Consider the following 23,416-nt stretch of genomic DNA (forward strand, 5'->3'; position numbering starts at 1 on the left):
ATGGTAATTGCTTCTTCGCTTTACGCCATTTCCGCTTACGAAAGGTTTCATAGGAACACTCTACCTTTGGATAGTGGGGGGAAACTGTACTATATTCTGCCATCATATTTGACCTACATCAACTGAAAATTCTTCCAATTCCAGCTTAATAAGCATCCTTGATTCCTTTCACGCCACCAATTGCAGCCCAACCATTAGGTTCCTGGCCTCAGGCTTTGACTTTCTCACTGTACATCTTGGTTAAAACACTTCTTATAACTTCTGAATCTTTCTTATTCTTTGGTGTCAAGTTTGGCTTGCTAATATTTCTGCAACAAACTGTACTTGTAAACTTCCTATCATGTCAGTTAAAAGCCCTGCAAAATGCATATTGTTTTACTGGTTGAGAGGACAACTGGCTGCTCATCTAACCTTCCACCTAAAGTAGGAGCAGGAAGAGTATGTAAATACAAAATCTATGTTGATATTTACCCTCTTGTAAATAGCCTGATAAGATCCTTGCAGTACAGAAATCTTTTATTGGTCTGAAAAGGCATTATATAAAAGGGCAAACTATTCAACAGTAACTGAACAAAAATGGTTAAAGATAGCTTGGATTATTCATTTGGGAATTGCGTCAGAGAACTTGTGATTTTCCCCTCCCCCCACCATCATTCCTGGAAATTATGCTTTCGCAAGACTGGACAGGGTGGACAGATAGAAATGATAATTTCAAACATCGTTAACCTGGGCACGACCGTCAATGGCAGAGTAATTTTAACAGGACGTGTACTGGGATCTAGAAATGGAGATGGAGGAGTGCAGAGAACGCAGAGCTTTGCAGGCCTAGGAGAGGTTGCAGAGAAAAGGATATGGGTGAGACAGGAGGCTGATGAAAAAAGGATCAGAATTTTAAGTGAAAGTGTTGCTTAACCAGGAGCCAGTGCATATCAGTAAGCACACTGGTAGTGGCTGAACAAAACTTAATGCAACAGAAGCAGCAGAATTTTTTATTGAGTTCCTGATTACTGCATGGAGGATTAAGGTTAGCCTGGAGTGTTGGCCAGTCTTAGTCTTATAAAGGTATTGAAGGAATGAATGAAAGTTTTGGTAACAATTAAGATGAGGCAGGTGGTGTCAAGCGATGTTCAAGGGTGAAGAATCAACCTTGGGTTTTGCACAGATAACAGAGCCAAAAATACTAATTCACATTACTGCTGGCTTATTCACTATTTAACGTTATTGCCAATTTGTGAGTGCAACTTCACTTTTCCACCCAATCTTCATAATCTGATTCTTTAAGTGTCTAGCATTTATTAATCTTACCTTTGGTTATATTTAAGAATTAAGCATCCACAGCCCTTGGGCTTAGAAAAAAAAGGGAAACGTATGCTCCAGTATTTGGCTTTCCCATTAAAGGCAACAGCTTCTCCATGTATACTGTTAACTATCGAGCAGTTTAAGAATTTTATGCACTTCACCGTTCACTGTTAAGCAGCCACTTTTCAATCATTCCTCATTCAGAAAAACCTGGTATTTAGTGAACCTTCCTTTGAAACGGACACTAAAACAGAACATATTTTTCAAATGTGGTCTTGCTGAGACTCCATATGATGCAGCAATGCTTTTCACTCTCTAATTAAACCAGAGATTTAAACCAAACTTGTTGATGCATCTACATTTTAACTTTACATATTTTCTATACCACTACACCCAAATCACTCAATAGACCAGTATTTATTAGTTCCTAAATATTTAAATTCTGTTTTTCCTTCTTCCTGCCAAAATGAATCTCACATTTCCCCTCACTGTACACCATCCAAAATCCCTTCCTCTCTCTTTTAACCCATCTTTCTATATTTTTTATACCCTTTCCATTTTCCTCAAATATTACTTTCAAATCACATTTGGAAGCATGCTACCTTTTCCTTTCATTTGAAGACTGTGGGTAACCCAGGCCCCTGTACTCATTGTTTAACTCTGCAATCAACAGCCACAAACTTGAAAATTATTTACTTTGGTTTAAAAGTTTGATCCAATCCTCTACTGACCATAAGACCTCACTCTCAATCTCATGACCTTTGGATTTGTGTAACCACTTTTTGTGTAGGAGCTTATCAAAAACATTCTCAAAGTTCAGTTACACAAATTCCCTGGTTCCTCCTACCTGCCCACTAATTGCACCCTCAAAAATTACTGCTTTTCAATCACTATATACTTCCAATAACCCCCCCCCCCAAACAATACTTAATGATGATTTTCTAAATGTCCTGTTACCACATCCCTAATAATATTTTGAGCATTTTCCCCACTCCTGCAGCAATCAATGAATCTATACTCAGTGGGCACTTTATTAGTTACCTCCTGTACCTAATAAAGTAGCCACAGAGTGTATGTTTGTGGTCTTCTGCTACTGTAGCCCATCCACTTCAAGGTTTGACATGTTGTGCGTTCAGAGATGCCCTCCTGCACACCACTGTTGTAATGCGTAATTATTGAGTTACTGGTGCCTTCTTGTCAGCTTGAACCAGTCTGGCCATTCTCCTCTAACCCCTTATTAACAAGGTATTTTTGCCCAATCAGAACTGCCACCCACTGGGTGTTTTATCTTTGTTTTTTGCACCATCTTCTGTAAACTTGCGAGACTGTTGTGTATGTGAACATCCCAGCAGTCTCTGAGATACTCAAACCATCCTACCTGGCACCAATTCCACAGCCAGTCATTTCTTCCCCATTCTGGTCAGAACAACAACTGAACACCTTTATTTATAATTTTATTTTATTTAGTGATACAGCGTGGAGTCAGCCCTTCAAGCCACGGAGCCACAGCAACCCCAACTCACCATAACCTTATCATACAGGTGGACCTAAAAAAGTGGCCACTCAGTGTACTTCACAACCCTCAGATATAGATACTAGATCCAGAGAACTTCACAGGTTTTAGTGCTATCTAGTCAGAAGCACATCTACAGCACATATGCAGCAAACCTGAATGATCTGGTTCAGTCTCAAATACTTGCAAGGTAAATGCTGGCAGGGGAACAAATCTCATGGTGGGAATTTAAAGGCCATAACTTGGGCTTTACCAACGTGTATTAACAATATAATGGCAGCTCTTCTACTACTAGTTAACAAATTTGTTAATTCAGATACAATGCACAGTATGAGAGGAGTTCAAAAAAGTTCAAATTACCTATCCAAGTACTTATGTCACCATAAAAGTGAATTTATTATATAATTACCATATTATGTCACAACATACATATGAGATTCTGAGATACCCTGAGCGGTACTGAGATGCAGCTAAGAATGTTCATCCTACATGCAAAATTAGTTTTTCATTGATTATATTGTATTTCTTTCTTCTGCTGTGAATGCCTGCAAGAAAATAAATCTCAGGGTAGAATACTGTGGCATATACATATTTCAAACTTTGAAAACAGATACAGGTGTCCCCCGTTTATCGAACATTCACTTTACGACTCCTCACTGTTACAAAAGACCTACATTAGTTACTTGTTTTCGCTAACAGAAGGTGTTTTCACTGTTACGAAAAAAGGCAAGTTCTTCCCCCGGAAATGCATTCTAGCCAGCATTGCTTAAACACGTGTGTGTGAGCATCTGTGCTTTATGTCGATTTATTTTGTGCATCCGTTAACAAGATGAGTTCTAAGGTATTGGAAAAGCCTAAAAGAGCGTGTAAGGGTGTTACACCTAGCGTAAAACTAGACATAATTAAGCGTTTTGATCATGGTGAACAAAGTAAGGAGATGGTGAGTTTGGCTAAGGGTTTATGGAAGTTGACGAAGATGATGTTGAAGAGGTTTTGGCATCCCATGACCAAGAACTGAGAGACGAAGAGCCGATGAAGAGGAAAAGATAACAATTGAAGCCGAACACAGTAGCAAATGGCCCGAAAGTGAAGTCGTCCAGGAACTGAACGGGAAGCAACTGCGTGAGATTTTCTCTGCGATTGACAACGCTGCAACGATTGCAGAAAAGTATGACCTTAATTTTGAAAGGGTCTGTAGGTTTAGGGCATATTTGCAGGATGGTTTGAGTGCTTACAGAGAACTGTATGACAGAAAAATGCACGAGGCTAAGCAGTCAAGCATACTGTTATTTTTCAAGCCTTCTACATCAGCCACAGCAGACGACGAAACTCAACCTTCAACATCGAGGCAGGCAGACATAGAAGGTGGTGACCTGCCTGCCCTGATAGAAACAGACAACGAAGAGATGACATCCCAGTCTCCCACCATCCCAACCTCCGACTCAGCCGACACCATCATCAGTGTGCTCACTGTCTTCCCGATTCCGGTAAGTGAAACTACACTGTACATACATTATTTCTACTTTATATAGGCTGTGTATTTTTATGTGTTATTGGTAGCTTCATATCTTAAAGGTTACTGGAAAGAGTGCCTCTGCCGGGAGCACTTGCGCCGAGTGTTTCTGCCCAGAGAGCTGCCGAGAGCGCTTGCGTGAGATTTTCACTGCGGTGGACAGTGCTACAATAATTGTAGAAAAGTATTCCTACATTATATAGGCTGTGTATTTATCAGATCATTCCTGCTTTTACTACATGTTACTGTTATTTTAGGTTTTATGTGTTATTTGGAATGATTTGGTAGGTTATTTTTTGGGTCTGCCAACGCTCACAGATTTTTCCTATATAAGTAAATAGTAATTGCTTCTTCACTTTACGATATTCTGGCTTACGAACCATTTCATAGGAACGCTCTACCTTCGAATAGCAGGGGAAACCTGTATTTTAGATTATTTTGCTGAACAATTACATGTCACTAATGAAAAAAATGGCCTAGAATAAATGTTAGAATCAGAATCGGGTTTCATATCACTGGCATGTCATTAAATTTGTTGTTTTGTGGACTATTATTATTGTAATTAATAATAATAAAAACTATAAATTACAGTAAGTACATACATAAAAAAGAAAATTAAGTAAGTCGTGCAAAAAGAGAGGGAAAGAATATTGAGAGTGTTCATGGGTTCCTCGTCCATTGAGAAATCTGATGGAAGAGAGGAAGAAGTGTTCCTGAAACGCTCTGTGTGTGTGCGTGTGTCTCTTCAGGCTCCTGTATCTCCTCCTTGATGGTAGCAATGAAAAAAAGGCCATGTTCGAGCCCTTAGTAATGGATGCTGCCTTTTTGAGGCATCGCCTTTTGAAAGTGTCCTGGATGCTGGGGAGGCTAGTGCCCATGATGGAGCTGGCTGAGTTTACAACTCCCTGCAGCTTTTTATCTGATTCTGTATAATGACCCCTCCATACTAGATGCTGATGCAACCAGCTAGAATGCTCTCTACATCAGTAGAAATTCAGTGACACACCAAATCTCCTCAAACCCCTAATGAAATATAGTCACTGTTGTACCTTCTTTGTAAATGTTTCAATATGCTGGGTCCAGGATAGACCATCAGAGATGTTAACACCCAGAAACTTGAAATTGCTCACCCTTTCCACTTCTCATCCCTCTGTGAGGACTGGTGTGTGTTCCCTCAACTTCTTCCTGACATCCACAACAATTCCTTGGTCTTACTGACATCAAGTACAAGGTTGTTACTGCAATACCACTCAACCAGCTGACCTATCTTGCTCCTGTACACCACCTCGTCACCACCTGAAATTCTGCCAAAAGTAGTTGTGTCATCAACAAATTTCAAGATGGCCTTTGTGGTGTCCCTAGCCATACAGTTGTGGGTGTAGAGAGTAGAGCAGTGGGCTAAACACGTGACCTTGAGGTGTGCCACTGTTGATTGTCAGCCAGGAGGAGATGTTACTTTCCATCCGCACGGACTGCGGTTCCCCCCCCCCCACCAGCTGAGGAAGGTGGGGAAATCTGAAACAACACTGGTGGTAATGTTACAGTGGATAATATAACATTAACACTAATGGGTAAAAAGCAGTTGTTGGCAATTTGCTGGTTAATGAATAGGTTAAAGTGGAATATGCAAGGGCAACCCAAGATAGCAGGATAGGAGAAGCAGTAAAGATGAACCATACTGAAGGTTGCTTGACAAATCAAGAACACTCATATCAAATGTTATTTGCAATTCTGAATCCTGTGGGAGGGATGAAACCTGATTAGAGAAAAATAATAGGCAGAATTGAAATTGAAAGTCGAGTTCATTGTCATATGCACAAGTACATGTATGCACAGGTGCAATGAAAAACTTACCTACAGCAGCATCACAAGCGCATAGATCATCATATGAGCAGCATTCGCAAATAAAAAAACATAAATTATACAGAATTTTAATATGTAAATGCAATTAGAACACAAAAGATTCATTTTAGTGCAGTGTTCCTAATGTTGGAGATCTGTTGTGCCTGAATGTTAAAAGTCTGAATGGTAGAAAAATAGCCATTCTTTACCATGGTAATGTGGGACTTCAGGCTCCTGTAACCACTGCCCAATGGTAGCTGTAAAAGGATGGCATGGTCCAGGCGGTGTGAAAACAGAAAAACAAAAAATGGATTGTAGCAGATGGAAGATGGGTTTGAGCGAAGACAAAACCATCATGGATATGATCATCTCAAAGTGGGCATGGCAAGATATAGGGCAGAAACTGGAAGATTACGTGGGGTTTGCTCTGGAAAGCTGAAGAGGTTTGGCTCATGCAGGTCATTTTAAACAGCAATTTTGATATTTATTTCAATAGCTGCTGAAATTAAGAGGATTAGTTTAAAAAGTAAATGAGGTCACCCAATATTACTGAGGTAAACACAACCATGATTGCACATTGTATTTGCTGATTCTAATTTCACTTGCCTCCTGGCCCAATGGGACAGTTAGCATGGGTGCACATTGACTCAATTAAGACAATGTAATTAGCCACCTTATTGCAGAAGGTAATTCATATCATTTGCTGCCAAGTTTACAATAGCTTGTACATGCTTCAAATGGATCACCTTTCCCCCAACTTCATCTAACTCTATCAGCACAACTTCTGATAAGAACATATCATTGCCCCTTGTTTGTTAAGTATCTCTTGACATTTGCCTTAAAAATAATTGATGACTTTGTTTCCATGGCTCTTTGAGGAAGAGAATTTCAAGATAAAGTCCCAAATAAGAATTTTGCTTCACCTGTCTTAAATGGGTGGTGCCTTATTTTTAAAACAAATCCTCTCTACATTGATCCTGTTATTTTTAATCACCACGGAATCTTCTAAATTCACGCAAAGCCTCTCAACTTTCCCTCACAAGATAAACTACCCATTCTATCTATCAGTGTAGTATATCTTTACTGAACTGTTTCCAACAATTCAAATTCTTCCTTGGAGTATGTTGGATGAGGTGCCACCAAAGCCCTATCTTGCTACTTTTGTATTCAATTCCCTTCTCGATAAATGATATTATTCTTTCAGCTTTTATAATTATTCTTTCCATGAATCAGCATGAATAACGAGACGCCTCTGCATTTTAGAACTCGACAATCTCTCACTATTTAGATAATTATTTTCTGAAATTCTGTCAAAAGGGATGATTTCACATTTTCCCACATTATAATCCTTACCAATTCTGCGCCTACTCACTTATCCTAGCTGTATCTTTGTGGCCAATTTAATGTCCAGTTCAAAATTTACTTTCCTATACTTCTGTGCTACTAACAAACATTACCGCTTTTGTCTTAAAAGTTGAGGCCCAACACCAATTCCTGCGGCATAACACTTGATACACCTTGCCAACCGACAAACCATTTGTGCCTACTTTCCTGTTGCCAGTTAGTCTTTTACCCGCACCAATAACGTTAACACAAATTAAATTAAAACTGCAAATACTGGAACTCTGAAATGAAACGAAAAAGTGCTCTCAAAACTCCGCATGTGAGGCAGTCTCGAACCCTTCATCATTCCTGAGGAAAGGGAGAAAGTGCAACACTCAACCTTTCCTCTTCCTGTCACACCACCCAGGGAATCAACCATCTTTCCAGATAAGGCAGAAGTTCACTTGCTCTTCTTCCAATCCAGTCCAATGGATTTCCCAATGTATCTTCCGCTACATTCGGAAGTTCACAATTTAACTTCCACTACATTGAAGAAATCAAGCACAGATTAGGAAAAAGATAACCTTGTGGAGCACCAAGGTTTCAACTGCTGGACTAAAACACATTAATTCCACAGTCCACTCTGACCTCTTACTCAATGGCTTTCTGCACTGTTAAAACAAAGCCCAATGCAAAATCATGGACAACATTTCATTATTTTACTGGGCCTGCAGAACTCACTATCAGACTCTCCAACTTCAGAAAACTCAGTCTTCTTTTTCTACTTGCATCAGGATTGGCCATTTCCACTTGCCATCCTCTTTCTCCCACCATTTTTAAATTTCATTTCCTTGCAAGTCAAGCTATATATCTATGCTCAATATTACACAGAGATTTGCAACACATTATACAGATAAAGCTTAACTGCCCTTCAATGGCTGCATTATTTTGCAGGACCTGAGAAATTCCTTTTATTCCACCACTGCCCTTCCCCAAACTCTTTATTAGCTTGATTAATTTCTCTCACTCTTTCTCAGACCTGAAGAGTTCTATGCCTGAAACATTAACTATTTAAATTTCCACAGATATTGTCTTACTTGCAACACACACAAAATGCTGGTGGAACGAAGGGTCTCAGGCTGAAACGTCGACAGTGCTTCTCCTTATAGATGCTGCCTGGCCTGCTGTGTTCCACCAGCATTTTGTGTGTGTTGTTTGAATTTCCAGCATCTGCAGATTTGTCTTACTTGCGTAGTGTTTTGGCATTTTCTGCTTTCATTTCAAAGTTAACTCTTACACCATGAGCTACTTCCAAATGCCTTCTAGAAATGCAAATACAACATATTAATTGTTGCTTTTAATCCACACAAAATATTACCTCAAAAAATTCAATAAACTGCTTGACTAGCTTGAATTCTTCCTAAGTCCCCTATCTTTATTAATAGCTCATAACATGCCCCCAATGACAGACAATAAGCTGACTAGATTGTAGTTTCAAGCTACGTCTCCCTCCATGCTTAGGAAAGAAGTTACATTTTCTATTTCACAAGCTTGGAACCTTCTCCGAATACAAAACAAACACCACACTGGACACTTATTTTAAATTGTTGGATAACATCTGCCAAGTGGCAGAGACTTGTCCACCTGCATCTCCGCCAACTGCTCAGTACCACTATCCTGACAACTGTAATTCGCTAAGTTCCTTCCTCTCTCGCAGTTCCACGTTTACAGCTATCATTCTTATTCAGCCATGCCTTCGCCTTCTCTTAGACAGAAGCACAAACAAGGCTTTGTTGCAAGGAGTCCTGAAGAAGGGTCTCAGCCCGAAATGTCAACTGTTTATTCATTTCCACAGATGCTGCCTGACCTGCTGAGTTCCTCCAGCATTTTGTGTGTGTTCTATTGCAAGAATAATTGGCCATATCATCCACAAACAAGCAGTAAAGTGATACAGTAAATTATTCAAATCAGGACAGTGCTAGATTGCATTGCTGTTTACCTTTAATGCTATAGTCAAATGGAGACGACAGATACATTAGCTATCTAAATGATCATGGGAAGCTTGCACTGTAAGCTACATGGTATCACTCTACCAAGTCACAACTACTGCAACTAATTGCAACCATTATTGCTATCACAATCAATCTTTTACACTGGGGATTCATAAATTGACCAATAACTTATTATTGAGATGACAAGGTGTTTAAAAGTTCTCAATTTGTGAAGGTCCTACCTGCTCCCTTTTCAAACTACCTAACAGAATTACCACTATAAGTATTTGGACAATATAAATTAATATTCCCAATACAAAACAGAAAAAAATTAACGTATTACTACAAACAAATTTTCTACCCAGACTTTTTTTTAAAAGGAAAAGTCGACGGCTGATCGAACATTGTGAAACACTATTAGGGTCTAACCTAGAATACGGCGTTAAATTGTGGAACAGTATGGAATCTAGAGTCTAGCAAGGTTGTCCATGCCTCAAATGGGCATCACTCCTGTAAGAGTGAAGAAACTGAGATAACAAGTTATGAGATGATATTATACAAAGTGGTTCAAGTAATAAAAGGATTTACCTTAATAAATAAGGAGAACGTGTTTGCTATAACAGAAGAGGAGGCGGATTAAAACTGATACTGGAGGGATCCCAGGAAAACACACCAAGTTGCGATCTGAAATATTGTACCGACGGGGCAGTTAGAGCAACAGCGAACTGGAAATATTTTTGAGGGAGAACATTTACAGAGTCTCGGGGACTGAGACGAAAGTGGGAATAGCCAGAAACAAAACGGACCCAGCGATCTGCCATTCCGTCTGTGAAAACTGTCATAAATAGGAAAAAGAGCAGAAAATGCGCGCATTGCAATTTGGGTTTAATTATTCAAACACCTCCATTTCCCAAAAGAAGGATTCTGAAAAGCCCGAGTATATTTGCATCACTTTGAAGTACGTGCGGGAGTCAGGGCGCCCTGGATGGGAGAGAGCCGAGGGCACTCCTCGGGGAAGGGAACAACTTTACCGCTTACCCTCTGTATCTTCAGCGCTGCTGAAAGACAGCTCGAGTCCGCCGAGTTTCACTCTCCGGCGCCGGGGGCCTGGCCAAGACGAGCGCGTCCCGCCGCTTCATCGAGCCGGAAAACAGCTTAGCAACGGCCTAAGCTCCAGCCAGCAGTACGGCCGCCGCGCCGCCAGGCGTCCCCGTCCCCGTCCCCGGGCCGGGCCTGGGCTTACGTCACGTAGCAACCGCACCGTCGTCAGGGAGGAAAGATGCTCGCCTGGGAAAGCAGTTCGCGATAGCGTAACCTTCCGATAAATTCGCTGGAAGCAAAACGGAATGTAATGCATACTGCAAGTCCGTCACAAGGGGGAATGAAGACCAATACAAAGGCATTTTAATTCAAATAATGAAAATAGTATAGACATATTTCCCAAGTAAATAATGTTCCAATGTATAGTGAACTTTTTCCCAAGAATATTAATAGATTCAGAAGTTCCTTTAGCCTTATCCTAAGTGGAAGCCGAAAATTATAAGATTGAAAATCCCCAGCAAAACAAAGTTACAAATGTTGTTAAATTGGAGATTATGTAACTGGACGCAGCAATGTATTCCACGACCTGGCGTGTTTCAAAGTATTAATTATGCATCATTTCATGCAAAGTTATGCAAGTAGCATAGGGTATAATTAATTATCTTACTGTATATTATAACTGAAATTTAATTGATTTCAGAAGCAGGTTTATAATCATTGACATGAATTTTGTAATCTTGTGGCACACTAGACGGTGATGCCCAGTCAGCATGCTCTCCACGTACACCTGTAGAAGTTTGCTAGAGCCTTTGGTAACATACCAAATCTCCTCAAACTCCCAACTTGCTGTATTACTTGGAGCTCCACCTACTGCTGTTGTAGACAGCTTCAAAAGAAGCTCTCATAATAGAAAGTGTTTGCCAGAGTACAACTCCCTTAATTTCAACTAAATAATTAATAAAAGAGTGGAGGAACAAATTTTGGGATACTTATTGTAGGTAAATATGCTCTGTTCATTTCTAGAATGGTAGGTTCAATGACAGGACATTTTCTTCTCATCCTCCTTCATGCAATACATTTATAGCTCTTCAAATTCTGGTTTCACTCAGGATTTTCCTAGTTGGTAAATTGCATATGACAGCAAAATTAATGGGAAAGTTAAGGTGAAGAATGTTATTTATGGTTACAACAGTATATTAATTAAGTTGGTGATGCAGTGCAGGGAATTTCTCAGACAAGTGCAAAGTGATGCATTTTGGGGAGTTAGACCAGGTCAGGGCATACACAGTGAGTGGCGAGGCCCTGGGGGGTGTTGTTGAACAGAGACCTTGGAGGTATATGCATATAGATCCCTGAAAATGGGAACACAGGAATGCAGCGTGGTGAAGAAGGGATGCCCGCTTCAATTGGCTAGTCACTAAGTAAAAGATTTGGGATGTCATGCTACAATTGAATAAAATGTTGGTTAGACCACAGCTGTGTTCAGTGGTGATCACCACCCTAAAGGAAGGAAGGGCAGAATTACGCTAAAGAATGAGCAGAAAAGAAGTTGCTGGGATTGGATGGTTTGAGTTATCAGGAGAGATTGGATATGCAACATCTGCTTGCACTGGAGTGAGCATGATAGAATATATAGATACAGTAGGTAGCCAGTATCTGTTTCCCATGGTCAGGACGTCTAAAACCAGAGGACATACATTTCAGGTGAGAGGGGGAAGGTTTAATGGGGACCTGAGGGATACATTTCCACACAAGGAGTAGTTAGAATCTGGAATGAGCCAACAGAGGAAGTGATTGTGGTGGCAGAAACAGTAGCAATATTTATGAAGCAACTTGATGGGTCTTTGAATGAGTAAAGAATAGAGGAATAAGGAATTAATACAGACAAGTGACTTTAGTATAGACAGGCATTAGAGTCCAGCACTATCACTCTTCCTGTTCTTAAAGCCTGATACATGTAAGCGTGGAAGCAAAGAGAAAAGTCAGAAAAAGCTCAACTGGTCAGAAGGTCAACACCAATGAAAGATTTATGAGCTGCAACCTTCCTTTCCACTAATGCTACTTGACCTGCTGAGTTAAAAAGCATATTAAAAAAAACATTTAACTTTGGATATAAGAGACAGCAAACATGCTTCTGGAAATGGATGAGTCATCAACAAGTATACAAAAATACAAAATCAATTTGTGACATTGCTGCTATCAGGAAGGAGCTACAGGACCCTCAGAACCCACCACAAGGCCAGGAACAGGCCATCAGGCTCTTAACCGGAGGGGATAACTTTTCTCAATTCAGTCACCCCAACAATGAACCGTTCCCACAACCTATGAACTCATTTTCAAGGACTCTTCATCTAATTCTCAATATTATTTATTTATTTATTATTATTTTGTTTCCTTTTTTTGTACTTTCACAGTCTTTTGCACATTGGTTGCTTGCTTGTCCATCATGTGTGTTCATCAATTCTATTGTGTTTATTTGTATTTACTGTGAATGACTGTAAGAAAATGAATCTCAGTGTAGTATATGGTGACATATACTGTGTGTACTTTGAACTTTAGAGAAGTACATTTACAAGGAACTTGCCAGTGGTGGAAAATTTCAATTATCACAAAAATTACACTGCGATTCTTTTCTCTGAAACACAGGAGACTAAGAGGAGATTTAACTGATATGTACAAATCTAAGAGCCATAGAGAAAGGAAGAATCTACATTCTGTAGCAGGGAGGTCATTACCTAAGGTGCATATCGATTTATGATAATTGGTAAAAGAATTATCAGGAGGGAAGAATAAAAATTGTGGTAGTTTGAAAGGGCAGTAGAGCCAAAAATCCTATCACATTTAAAAAATGGTTGGGTGAACATTTGAGATGTTGTGACCCACTGGTCTCCAAAGGGTGAAGTGGGATTAATCTAAATAGCATTTTTTTTTCCTTGGCTTCTTTAAGCCAAATTACCTAGACCTGTGCTTAAGGTTTCCAGCATTCTAAGAACATAAATAAAGAAAATGATTTAAAGATCAACAACAAAGAAGGAATGAGATTTTTCTAAGATGTATTGACTTCAGCATTCATTATTATCACAATAAATTCAGCAATACAACTCTCTCCTTAATATTTTTAATAATTTTAAAACTAGAATCTTCATGTCAGAGAGTGAGCCTATGGATTAGGAGAGATTTGGAAACCAGTAAAGGATGACAGAAGTGTAAGTAAAGAGAGATCAAATTTGACTGGCAACTGAAATTACACTGTGAAATAAGGAAATACTTGCCATCTATCTATAAAGTACAAAAAAATTATAATGGACACTATGGGAACACAAGGATATAAAGAGGCACAAGAACTTCAAATAATTAATAATAATTAAGAAAATTACCTGAAGGTTAAGTGAACTAAAAGCAGAAAGATGCAATGGTTTCAACCTAGGAGTCCAGAGAGAGTGGCTGAAGGTGCATTCCAAGTTTTGATTTTGGAAACGGTCCCATTGGATTAGTTATGTACCATGCACAACCTTGCTAACCAAGAAAAGATTGAGGGATAACATAAGGCTCTATCTATTGGTTAACCTGACACCAGATGTTGAGAAATTGTTAGATGTTAGGGTTGTGTCAGGAAATGTAGAGGAGACTTCACCCAAACGCAGGGCAGTGGAGGAGATATAGTGGTGAATGATAAGTTTAATAACAAACTGCAAAATAACAAGCCATGAGAGGCCACTAAACAAGTGAGAACAGATACTAAACACCACAGGCAACAAGGTAACTGAATGCTAGGAGCAACTGGTTGATGCTGGCTGGTTTGATGTGTGAACAAGGACAGTGGATGACAGCTGGGTTTAAATAGGCTGCAGGTGATGATTTGGAAACGAGTGGCAGGTGACACATGTTAGCTGGGTGGAGACTGGGAGATGCCTTATGAAAGAGCAATTATAAGACCATGAGACCACAGACATAGGAGCAGAATTAGGCCATTTGTCCCATCAGGTCTACTACATCATTGCTGATTCATTTCCTTCTTAGATCCAATCTCCCTTCTCCCTGTATCCCTTCATGTCCTGGCAAATCAAAAAATTGATCAACATATGCCTTAACTATACCCAACAACTTGGTCTCCATAGCCACATGTGGCAACAAACTCCACAGATTCACCACTTCTAGCTAAAGAAATTCCTTCTCATCCCCATTCTAAGTGGACATCCTCTATTCTGAGTCTGTGTCCTCTGGTCTTAGACTCCCCCACCATAGGAAACATCCTCTCCACATCCACTCTATCAAGGCCTTTCAACATTTGATAGGTTTCAATGAGATCCCCCCCCATTCTTCTGAATTCCAGTGAGTACATGCCCAGAGCCATCAAACACTCCTCATATGATAGGCCTTTTAATCCAGAATCATTTTCATGAACCTCCTTTGAACCCTCTGCAATGTCGGCACATCCTTTCTAAGGGGCCCAAAACTGCTCACAATACTCCAAGTGAGGCTTCATCATTGCTTTATAAAGCCTCAACATTACATCTTTAATTTTATATTCTAGTCTTCTCAAAGTGAATGCTAACATCTCATTTGCCTTCCTCACCACTGGCTCAGCCTGCAAATTAACCTTTAAGGAATCCTGTACAAGGCATCTCAAGTCCCTTTGCACCTTGTATTTTTGAATTTTCTCTGCATTTAGAAAATAGTATACACTTTTATTTCTTCTACCGAAGTGCATTCCCTACACTATATTCCATCTGCCACACCTTTGCCCATTCTCCCAATTTGCCTAAGTCCTTCTGCAGACTCCCTGCTTCCTCAATACCACCTAGCCCTCTTCGTATCTCCCACAAATTTGGCCACATAGCCATCAATTTCATCATCCAAATCATTGACATACACATGAAAAGAAGTTGTCCCAATACCAAACCTTGTGGAACACCACTGGTCACCGGCAGCCAATCATAAAAAGCCCCTTTTACCTTTATTGCCACACTTAGGCCTCCTGCCAGTTGGCAATCTTCTTTCCATGCATGTGTAGCACCTTGTCAAAGGCCTTCTGAAAATCTAAGGAAATAATATTCACTGACTCTCCTTTGTCTATCCCGCCTGTGATTTCTTCGAAGAATTCCAAGAGTTGTCAGGCAAGATTTCACCTTAAGGAAACCAAGCTGACTTCCACCTATTTTATCATGTGACTCCAAGTACCCTGAAACCTCATCCTTAATAAAGGACTCCAACATCTTTCCAACCACTTAAATCAGGCTAAATCGCTTGTAATTTCCTGTCTTTCGCCTCCCTCCATTCTTAAAGGGTGGAATGAATTGCAATTTTCCAGTCCACTGGAACTATTCCAGAATCTAGTGATTCTTGAAAGATCACTACTAATGCCCCTACAATCTCCTTAGCTACCTCTTTCAGAATGCTGGGTGCAGTCCATCTGGTCCAGGTACCTTCAGACCTTTGAGCTTCTCAAGTACCTTCTCCTTAGTAATACACTCACTACTGACCCCGAAACTCTCAAATCATACTGCTGGTGTCTTCCACAGTGAAGACTGATGCAAAATACTTAAGAGTTCCTTGTTCCCCATTACTCCCTCTCCAGAGTCATTTCCCAGTGGTCTGATATCCACTCTTGCCCTTTTTTACTCTTTAAATATCTTTTAAAAAGCTTTAGGCATCCTGTTTTATATTATTAGCTAGCTTACCTTCATATTTCCTCTTTTCTCTCCTTATTGCATTTTAGTTGCTTTCTGTTGGTTGTTAAAACTTCTCAATCCACTAGTTTCCTACTATTTTTTGCTATACTATGTACCCTGGGTTTTGCTTTTATGCTGTCTTTAACTTCCCTTGTCAGCCACGGTTGCCTCATTCTTCTCATAGAATACTTTTTTGAGATGTATATATCCTGCACCTTCTGAATTGCTCCCAGGAACTCCAGCCATTGCTGTTCTGCCATCTTCCCTGCTAGTGTCCTCTTCTAATCAACTTTGGCCAGCTCCTCCCTCATGCCTCTGTGATTCCCTTTACTCCACTGTAATACTGACACATCCGATTTTAGCTGCTTCTTCTTCTCAACCTGGAACGTGAATTCTATCATATCATGATCACTGCTTCTTAAGGGTTCCTTTAGCTCTCGAATCGAATCTGGGTCATTTCATAAAGCCCAATCCAGAACTACCATTTCCTAGCAGACTAAACCACAAGCTACTCTAAAAAGCCATCTCGTAGTCATTCTACAAATTCCCTCCCTTTGGAGCCAGCACCAACTTTATTTTCCCAATTTACCTGCATATTCAAATCCCCATGACTATTGCAACATTGTTTTTTTTTTCACGAATTACAATGGGAGTTTTCCAGCACACATTCTGACTACTGTTTGGAGGCCTGTATATACCATAACTCCCACCAGGGTGTTTTCACTCTTAGTTCCTTAACTCTTCCCACAAGGATTCTACATCTGATCCTATGTCACCTCTTCCTGAGGATTTGATTTCATTTTTTACCAGCAGAGATACCCCACCCTCTCTGCCTAACCTTTCAATACTTTGTTGACATTAAGCTCCCAGCTATTATCTTTCTGCCACAACTCAATGATGCCCATAAAATCTTACCTGCCAATCCCTAATTGCAATAAAAGGTAATCTTTAGTCTGTATACTGAGTGCAATCAAATATAACACCTTCAGTCCTGTATTCATCCTCCTTTTCAATTTTGTTCCCATATTACCAGAAATTAAATTCTTATCCCTTTCTAAAGTACACATTGCTAATATTTGTTTACCAACAGCCCTATGCTCTGCCTGATCACCCCAGGTCCCATTCCCTTGACTATTAGTTTAAACCTTCCTCATCAGCTCTAGCAAAGCTTCCAGGAAGGTTACCAGTCCCCCTCAAGTTCAAGTTCTTCTTCCACAGGCCTTACCTTCCCCAGAAGAGATTCCAATGATCCAGAAATCTGAAACCTTTGTCCCCTGCACCAATTCCTCAGCCACGCATTCATCTGCCAAATTGTCCTATCCTTACCCTCACTGGTGTGTGGCACAGGCAGCAATCCAGAGATTACTACCCTGGAGATCCTGCTTTTCCATTTTCTACCAAACTGCCTATATTCTCTCATCATGACCTGATGTCTTTTCCAATTTATGTTGTTGGTATCAGAATCAGAATTAATATCACCAGTATGTCAGGAAATTTGTTGTTTTGCAGTAGCTACATCTTTTGTCTGCTCACCTTCCACCTTTAGCATACTGTAGACCTCGTCTGAGAATTCCCTGATCCTGGCACCTGGAAGGCAACATACCATCCGGGCGTCTCTTTCACATTTACAGAATCTTCTGTCTGCTCCACCAACTATAGAATTCTCTGTTACTACTGCATTTCACTTCTCCCACCTTCACTTCTGAACACCAGACTCTGTGTCAGAGGCCCAGTCACTGCAGCTTTCCCTGGTAGATACCCCCTCCCCATCCCCCCAAACAATATCCAAAGTGGTATATTTGCTATTGAGGGGAATGGCCACAGGGGTACTCTGCACCTTCTGCCCATTCCCTATCTTTCTGACAGTCACCCATTTAACTTCCTCCTGTAACTTAGGGTTGTCTACCTCCTGATAGCTCCTATCTATCACCTCCTCATTTTCCCTTAAGAACCAAAGGTTATCCAGCTGTAGCTCCAGTTCCTTTACAAGGTTTGTAAGGACCTGCATCTAGATACACTTGTGCAGATGTCATTATCAGGGAGTTTGATGCTATACATGTTGCTAAAACCCTAACTCCCCACTCTATCCCTAAAACCATCCTGACCAACCCCTAAAACACTAAAAAAGTTAAAGCAGAGCTCCGACCTCAATGAGATTGCAGCTTGTTGCTGTCTTAAGCCATATTTAAACATGATCAGACATGTTGCAACATTATACATCTTCATCCAATTTAAAGACATTATTTTTATCAGCTTCGAGTCAATCAGGTAGAAATGAGCTTGTGATTTACATTGTCCCTCCTGTCTTGCAACCATCATCTTGCTTGTTTTCTGCAGTCCTTCTCGGAATAATTGTTAATTTACTGAAGACAGTGAATAAATCCCATCAATGTCTTTATTCATGCAAAAATTTAACCCTTTAGATTAAATATATTTACTATTCCCTCTACAGACACACATACTGTAATTCTAAGAGGGATCAGGAGCATAGGCATTGAGAAACTTTCCTCCATCTGGAGATTCTGGAACAATGGCACAGTCTGTGAATAAAGTATTGATTCTTCAGAGCTGAGACCAGGAGAAACTTATTTATGTAGTGTAAACTTCTGAAATTCTGCAACCACTGGTGTGGGATTGCTCATCATTTAATATATTTTAGGTTGAGATTTTTTGTTAATGAGGGAATCAGAGCGAAGGGGTTTTGGGTAGCAACATGGGCTTGAGACAAAGTGTTAAAGTGACAGTGAAGTACGTTTGATTGGGAGACTGTACAGCATGCTCCTACTTCCTATGCTTTAGTTAGAAAATATGATTCAACATGAAATGACGAATACAAGCTATATTTAAACTATTGCTTTGTTTTATATCTTTGATATTAATGGGGTCGTCTTGTAGAAGTGTACCAAGTGAACGATTAATAAAATCACCTTAGAGTTACTAATTTGAATTTTTCACTGTAGATGGTGGGTGTATGGAATGAGCTGTCAGTGGAAACAGTGGAGGTAAGTACAGTACAATCACATTTAAAAGACATTTGAATAGTTTTGTGAATAGGAAAGGAGAGAAATGGGGGACAACTTATCCAAGCAACTTGGGTGGCTGGATAAATTAGGACAATTTGCCGTGTTTCTATGTTGTATATCTCTATAATTCCAATTTTCTTCTTTCCTCTTTTTGATAACTAAGCCCAAGGGATTTACATAATTCAAACGAAACAAAGTGCAGAGCCTGCTGTTCTATGTCTAGACTAATGCAAATTTTGACATGTTATTACTGTCTTGCCCAGGGAAGCATAAAGAACCATCAAATGGAATGATTTGTTTGTTAAATACTTTGTACATTTCATACTATTGGTTTGATTGATGGGGATAACCAAAGAAAAATCACATAGACTGAACCCCTTCAGGCTTTAAATACGGGAACAGTTTCAATTCAGCTCAGCAAATGCCCCACAAGGTTGACAGTTCAGTCACAGTGCAAACTCCTCTTCTCATTCCCAGACTTGGTAATTTGTTAATCTCTGATCATTTATTAGATTAGTTGCTATTTTACTATAATTTGCACTTTAGTGCAGTAAAATACCTCCCAGTAGGCAGTAAGAGAGACACCAAAGCATAAAACAAATTCATGGTCAAAAATATATTTTGAGCATCTTAAAGGAGGAATTGAAGTACAGAGAGGGGGAGGTTCCATGAGAGAATTCCAAAACTTAGGTCCTAAGCAGCTATCAATGATGGAGAGATTCAATTTTGGAGGTGCAAGTGACCACAAATAGAGGAGCACAAATAAGTCGATTGCATGTAATATTGTAGAAGATGCAACAGAGGGTGGGGGTGTGGAATTAAAAGTAAGGATGATCACTTAAAACTGAGGCATTTTCACACTGGAAGCCAGTAAAATGATGAAGAATTGGTGTTAATTTATACAATGTACATGTGTTTAGTTGAACAAACGTTTACATAGGATAGGTAGATGGAAAACTTCCTTAAGAGCACTGGAGTAACCAAATTTAATGACAGTAAAGAGATGAATAAGGATTTCAGCTGAAAGATAGAGTTTACAATTATCAGGGTCAAACACAATACTTTGGGTAGGGCAGTTGTAAGATCTAGGAATAGTTAATGGCAGGGACCAAGGATAGTTGTGGGGGTGATGGTCATAATGCAAGAATGTTGAAACAAAAGACTGGAATAACTCTCTGGACCTTATCTAGCTTTTAACAAGATAATGACTGATATAAGATCACATTTTTCCTGATAATGTCTTTGTTAACATTATCTGTCAACTCTAGATTTAATTTACATTTCACTTAACATAAATTGCTATTTGGAGTGATTCCAACCTTCACTATTTTGTCTGCAGAAGTTTTCTGATTTGATACAAAGACCAGGCTCAAAAATGTTGGCTCCACCTGGTTCTAACCATTGGAATGTTTCTGTCCATTCAATCTATCAGTTACACTTAGTGAATTGAAAAATTCCAACAATTATGTTCTAACTTCCAGATGATATAAATCCAGAGTATTTAACCTGTTGAGATGTTATGCTAATTTATGCTGCACAAACAAGATTCATGTGCGATGCTACTCATCACACCCTTAAGTTGCCAAATATTATGCACATGAACCAATTTTCCAAATAAATAATGACATAATTCAATATTAGAAAATTAGTTTCATTAAGCACAACGGTTTAACTTTGCAGATATTTGGTAACATCAAATCTCCTCAAACTCATGCCTTCTGCAAGATTGTGTCAATGTGTTGGGCCCAGGATAGATCCTCTGATATGTTGATACCCAGTAACTTGAAGCTGCTCACCCTTTCCACTGCTAATCTCTTAACCTAATCTTGAACAATTTAGATATACTTCCTGTTGTGCAGATTTGCCCAAGAGACCAAGTTTCTTTGCATGCCTTGATGGCATACAGTAGCCAATTAACCTTAATGTAAAAAATGGATCGTGCTTTCCTAGCGCATATGGTAATTAAATTTATCACTGGCTTCCAGCGGAGCACAGGTACTGATTTTAACTGATGGTTTGATGACAAACTCTGCCATCTTCATCAGGGTTGATGGCTGGGCATGTCTAGTCTGGTGGCATTTATAACCCGTTGTCCATCCTCAATTGGCTAGTCCTCATCCAATCAGTTTTCCACTGTCCCACCTTGTTTACAGTCAAATTCCAGTTCTTACCTAGAGTGAGACTTTGTTAAAATTCTTTTCCTCTAGTTTTATTTCAATGACTTTCAGTGGTACAAGTCCATGTGAGTGGGTCTATCGGAAACCCACTCAGACTTGTACTTCAACAATGACAGCCACCATCATAGTTTTTTTTCTACTTTAACTGTGCGAAAACTATTTTGGATCGAGTCTCCTCGAGGAAATAAGGCAATTACGCACCATGTTCCTACAGAATGGACACAGGTGAAGGAAATCAATCGGGCTCTTAAAAGGGTTGACGGAAAATCCAGGAAATCTCTCCACGAGGAAACTGTCACTATCGTCTGTCTTCCCTATATTTTCACGGTTTCTGGAAGATTCACCAGGATCCTGAAGAAATACCGGATTAATACTATCCAGAAACCCGTAAGGAAACTCGAATCACAGCTGATGCGGGTCAAAGATGACCTGGGACTCAGGACGGCTGGCGCTTACTAGATCCTCTGTGAATGTGGAGGGTATCTATCATCGCAGGGTGGAAACCCACTACAAGGAACACAGGAGGTGTGTCCGTTCGGGCTACGCAGAGAAATCGGCAGTAGCAGAACACTGCATTCATAATGACTTTGCGATTGACTGAAACAACATTGCCGCACCAATGGCTTTTGGGACTCTCTGGCAAAGGAAGCCATTCTGTAGGAACATTGTGCGTCATCGTCTTATTTCCTTGTGGAGACTCTCCTCTCCGAAGTGGTTTTCAAATGGTTAAAAGTAGAAACAAAATTCTATGACGGTGGCTGTCTTTGTTGAGGTGTAAGTTCGTGGTAGTGGGTTTCTGATAGACCCACTCACAGACTTGTACCACTGAAAGCCATTAAAAAAAGTAGAGGAAAATAATTTGAACGAAGACCAAGGTCTCACTCTAAGAACTGGAATTTGATTATAAACAAGGTGGGACGGTAGAAGCCTGATTGGATGAGGACTAACCAATCAATAAGGATGGGCGATGGGGGTATAAAAACATAGAAAATAGGAGCAGGAATAGGCCATTTGGCCCTTCGAGCCTGCACCGCCATTCAGTATGATCATCTAACTCAGAACCCTGTACCTGCTTTCTCTCCATACCCCCGATCCCTTTAGCCACAAGGGCCATATCCAACTTTCTCTTAAATATAGCCAATGAACCGGCCTCAACTGTTTCCTGTGGCAGATAATTCCACAGATTCACTACTCTCTGTGTGAAGAAGTTTTTCCTCATCTCGGTCCTAAAAGGCTTCCCCTTTATCCTTAAACTGTGACCCCTCGTTCTGGACTTCCCCAACGTCAGAAACAATTTTCCTGCATCTAGCCTGTCCAATCCCTTTAGAATTTTATACGTTTCAATAAGATCCCCCCTCAATCTTCTAAATTCCAGTGACTCTAAGCCTAGTCCATCCAGTCTTTCTTCATATGAAAGTCCTGCCATCCCAGGAATCAATCTGGTGAACCTTTGTACTCCCTCAATGGCAAGAATATCTTTCCTCAGATTAGGGGACCAAAACTGCACACAACACTCTAGGTGCAGTCCCACCAAAGCCTTATACAACTGCAGTATAACCTCCCTGCTCCTGTACTCAAATCCTTTTGCTATGAATGCCAACATACCATTTGCCTTTTTCACCACCTGCATGCCCACCTTCAATGACTGGTGTACAATGACACCCAGGTATTGTTGCACCTCCCCTTTTCCTAATCAGCCACCATCCAGATAATGATGTTTTCCTGTTCTTGCAACCAAAGTGGATAACCTCACATTTATCCACATTAAATTGCAGCTGCCATGAATTTGCCCACTCACCTAACCTATCCAAGTCACCCTGCATCCTCCTCACAGCTAACACCGCCGCCCAGCTTCATGTCATCCGCAAACTTGGAGATGCTGCATTTAATTCCCTCGTCTAAATCATTAATATATATTGTAAACAACTGGGGTCCCAGCACTGAGCCTTGCGGTACCCCACTAGTCACTGCCTGCCATTCTGAAAAGGTCCCGTTTACTCCCACTCTTTGCTTCCTGTCTGC

At 40.1% G+C, this 23,416-nt stretch overlaps 2 protein-coding genes across 3 annotated transcripts in view; one reads left to right on the top strand and one right to left on the bottom strand.

The window, feature by feature from the left end:
* fbxo10 (F-box protein 10) overlaps window positions 1-10,686 on the bottom strand; it is a 115,804-nt gene extending 105,118 nt beyond the window's left edge. The window contains exon 1 of the mRNA XM_073024100.1: window positions 10,520-10,686. The gene's annotated coding sequence lies outside the window, so the exon portion shown is untranslated. The remainder of the gene's footprint in view (window positions 1-10,519) is intronic.
* Window positions 1-23,416, top strand: part of LOC140713724 (thymosin beta-10) — a 452,521-nt gene that overhangs the window by 33,678 nt on the left and 395,427 nt on the right. The gene's annotated exons all lie outside the window — the stretch shown is intronic.

Source organism: Hemitrygon akajei, chromosome 2 (genome assembly GCF_048418815.1).
Source record: "Hemitrygon akajei chromosome 2, sHemAka1.3, whole genome shotgun sequence".
Classification (NCBI taxonomy): domain Eukaryota; kingdom Metazoa; phylum Chordata; class Chondrichthyes; order Myliobatiformes; family Dasyatidae; genus Hemitrygon; species Hemitrygon akajei.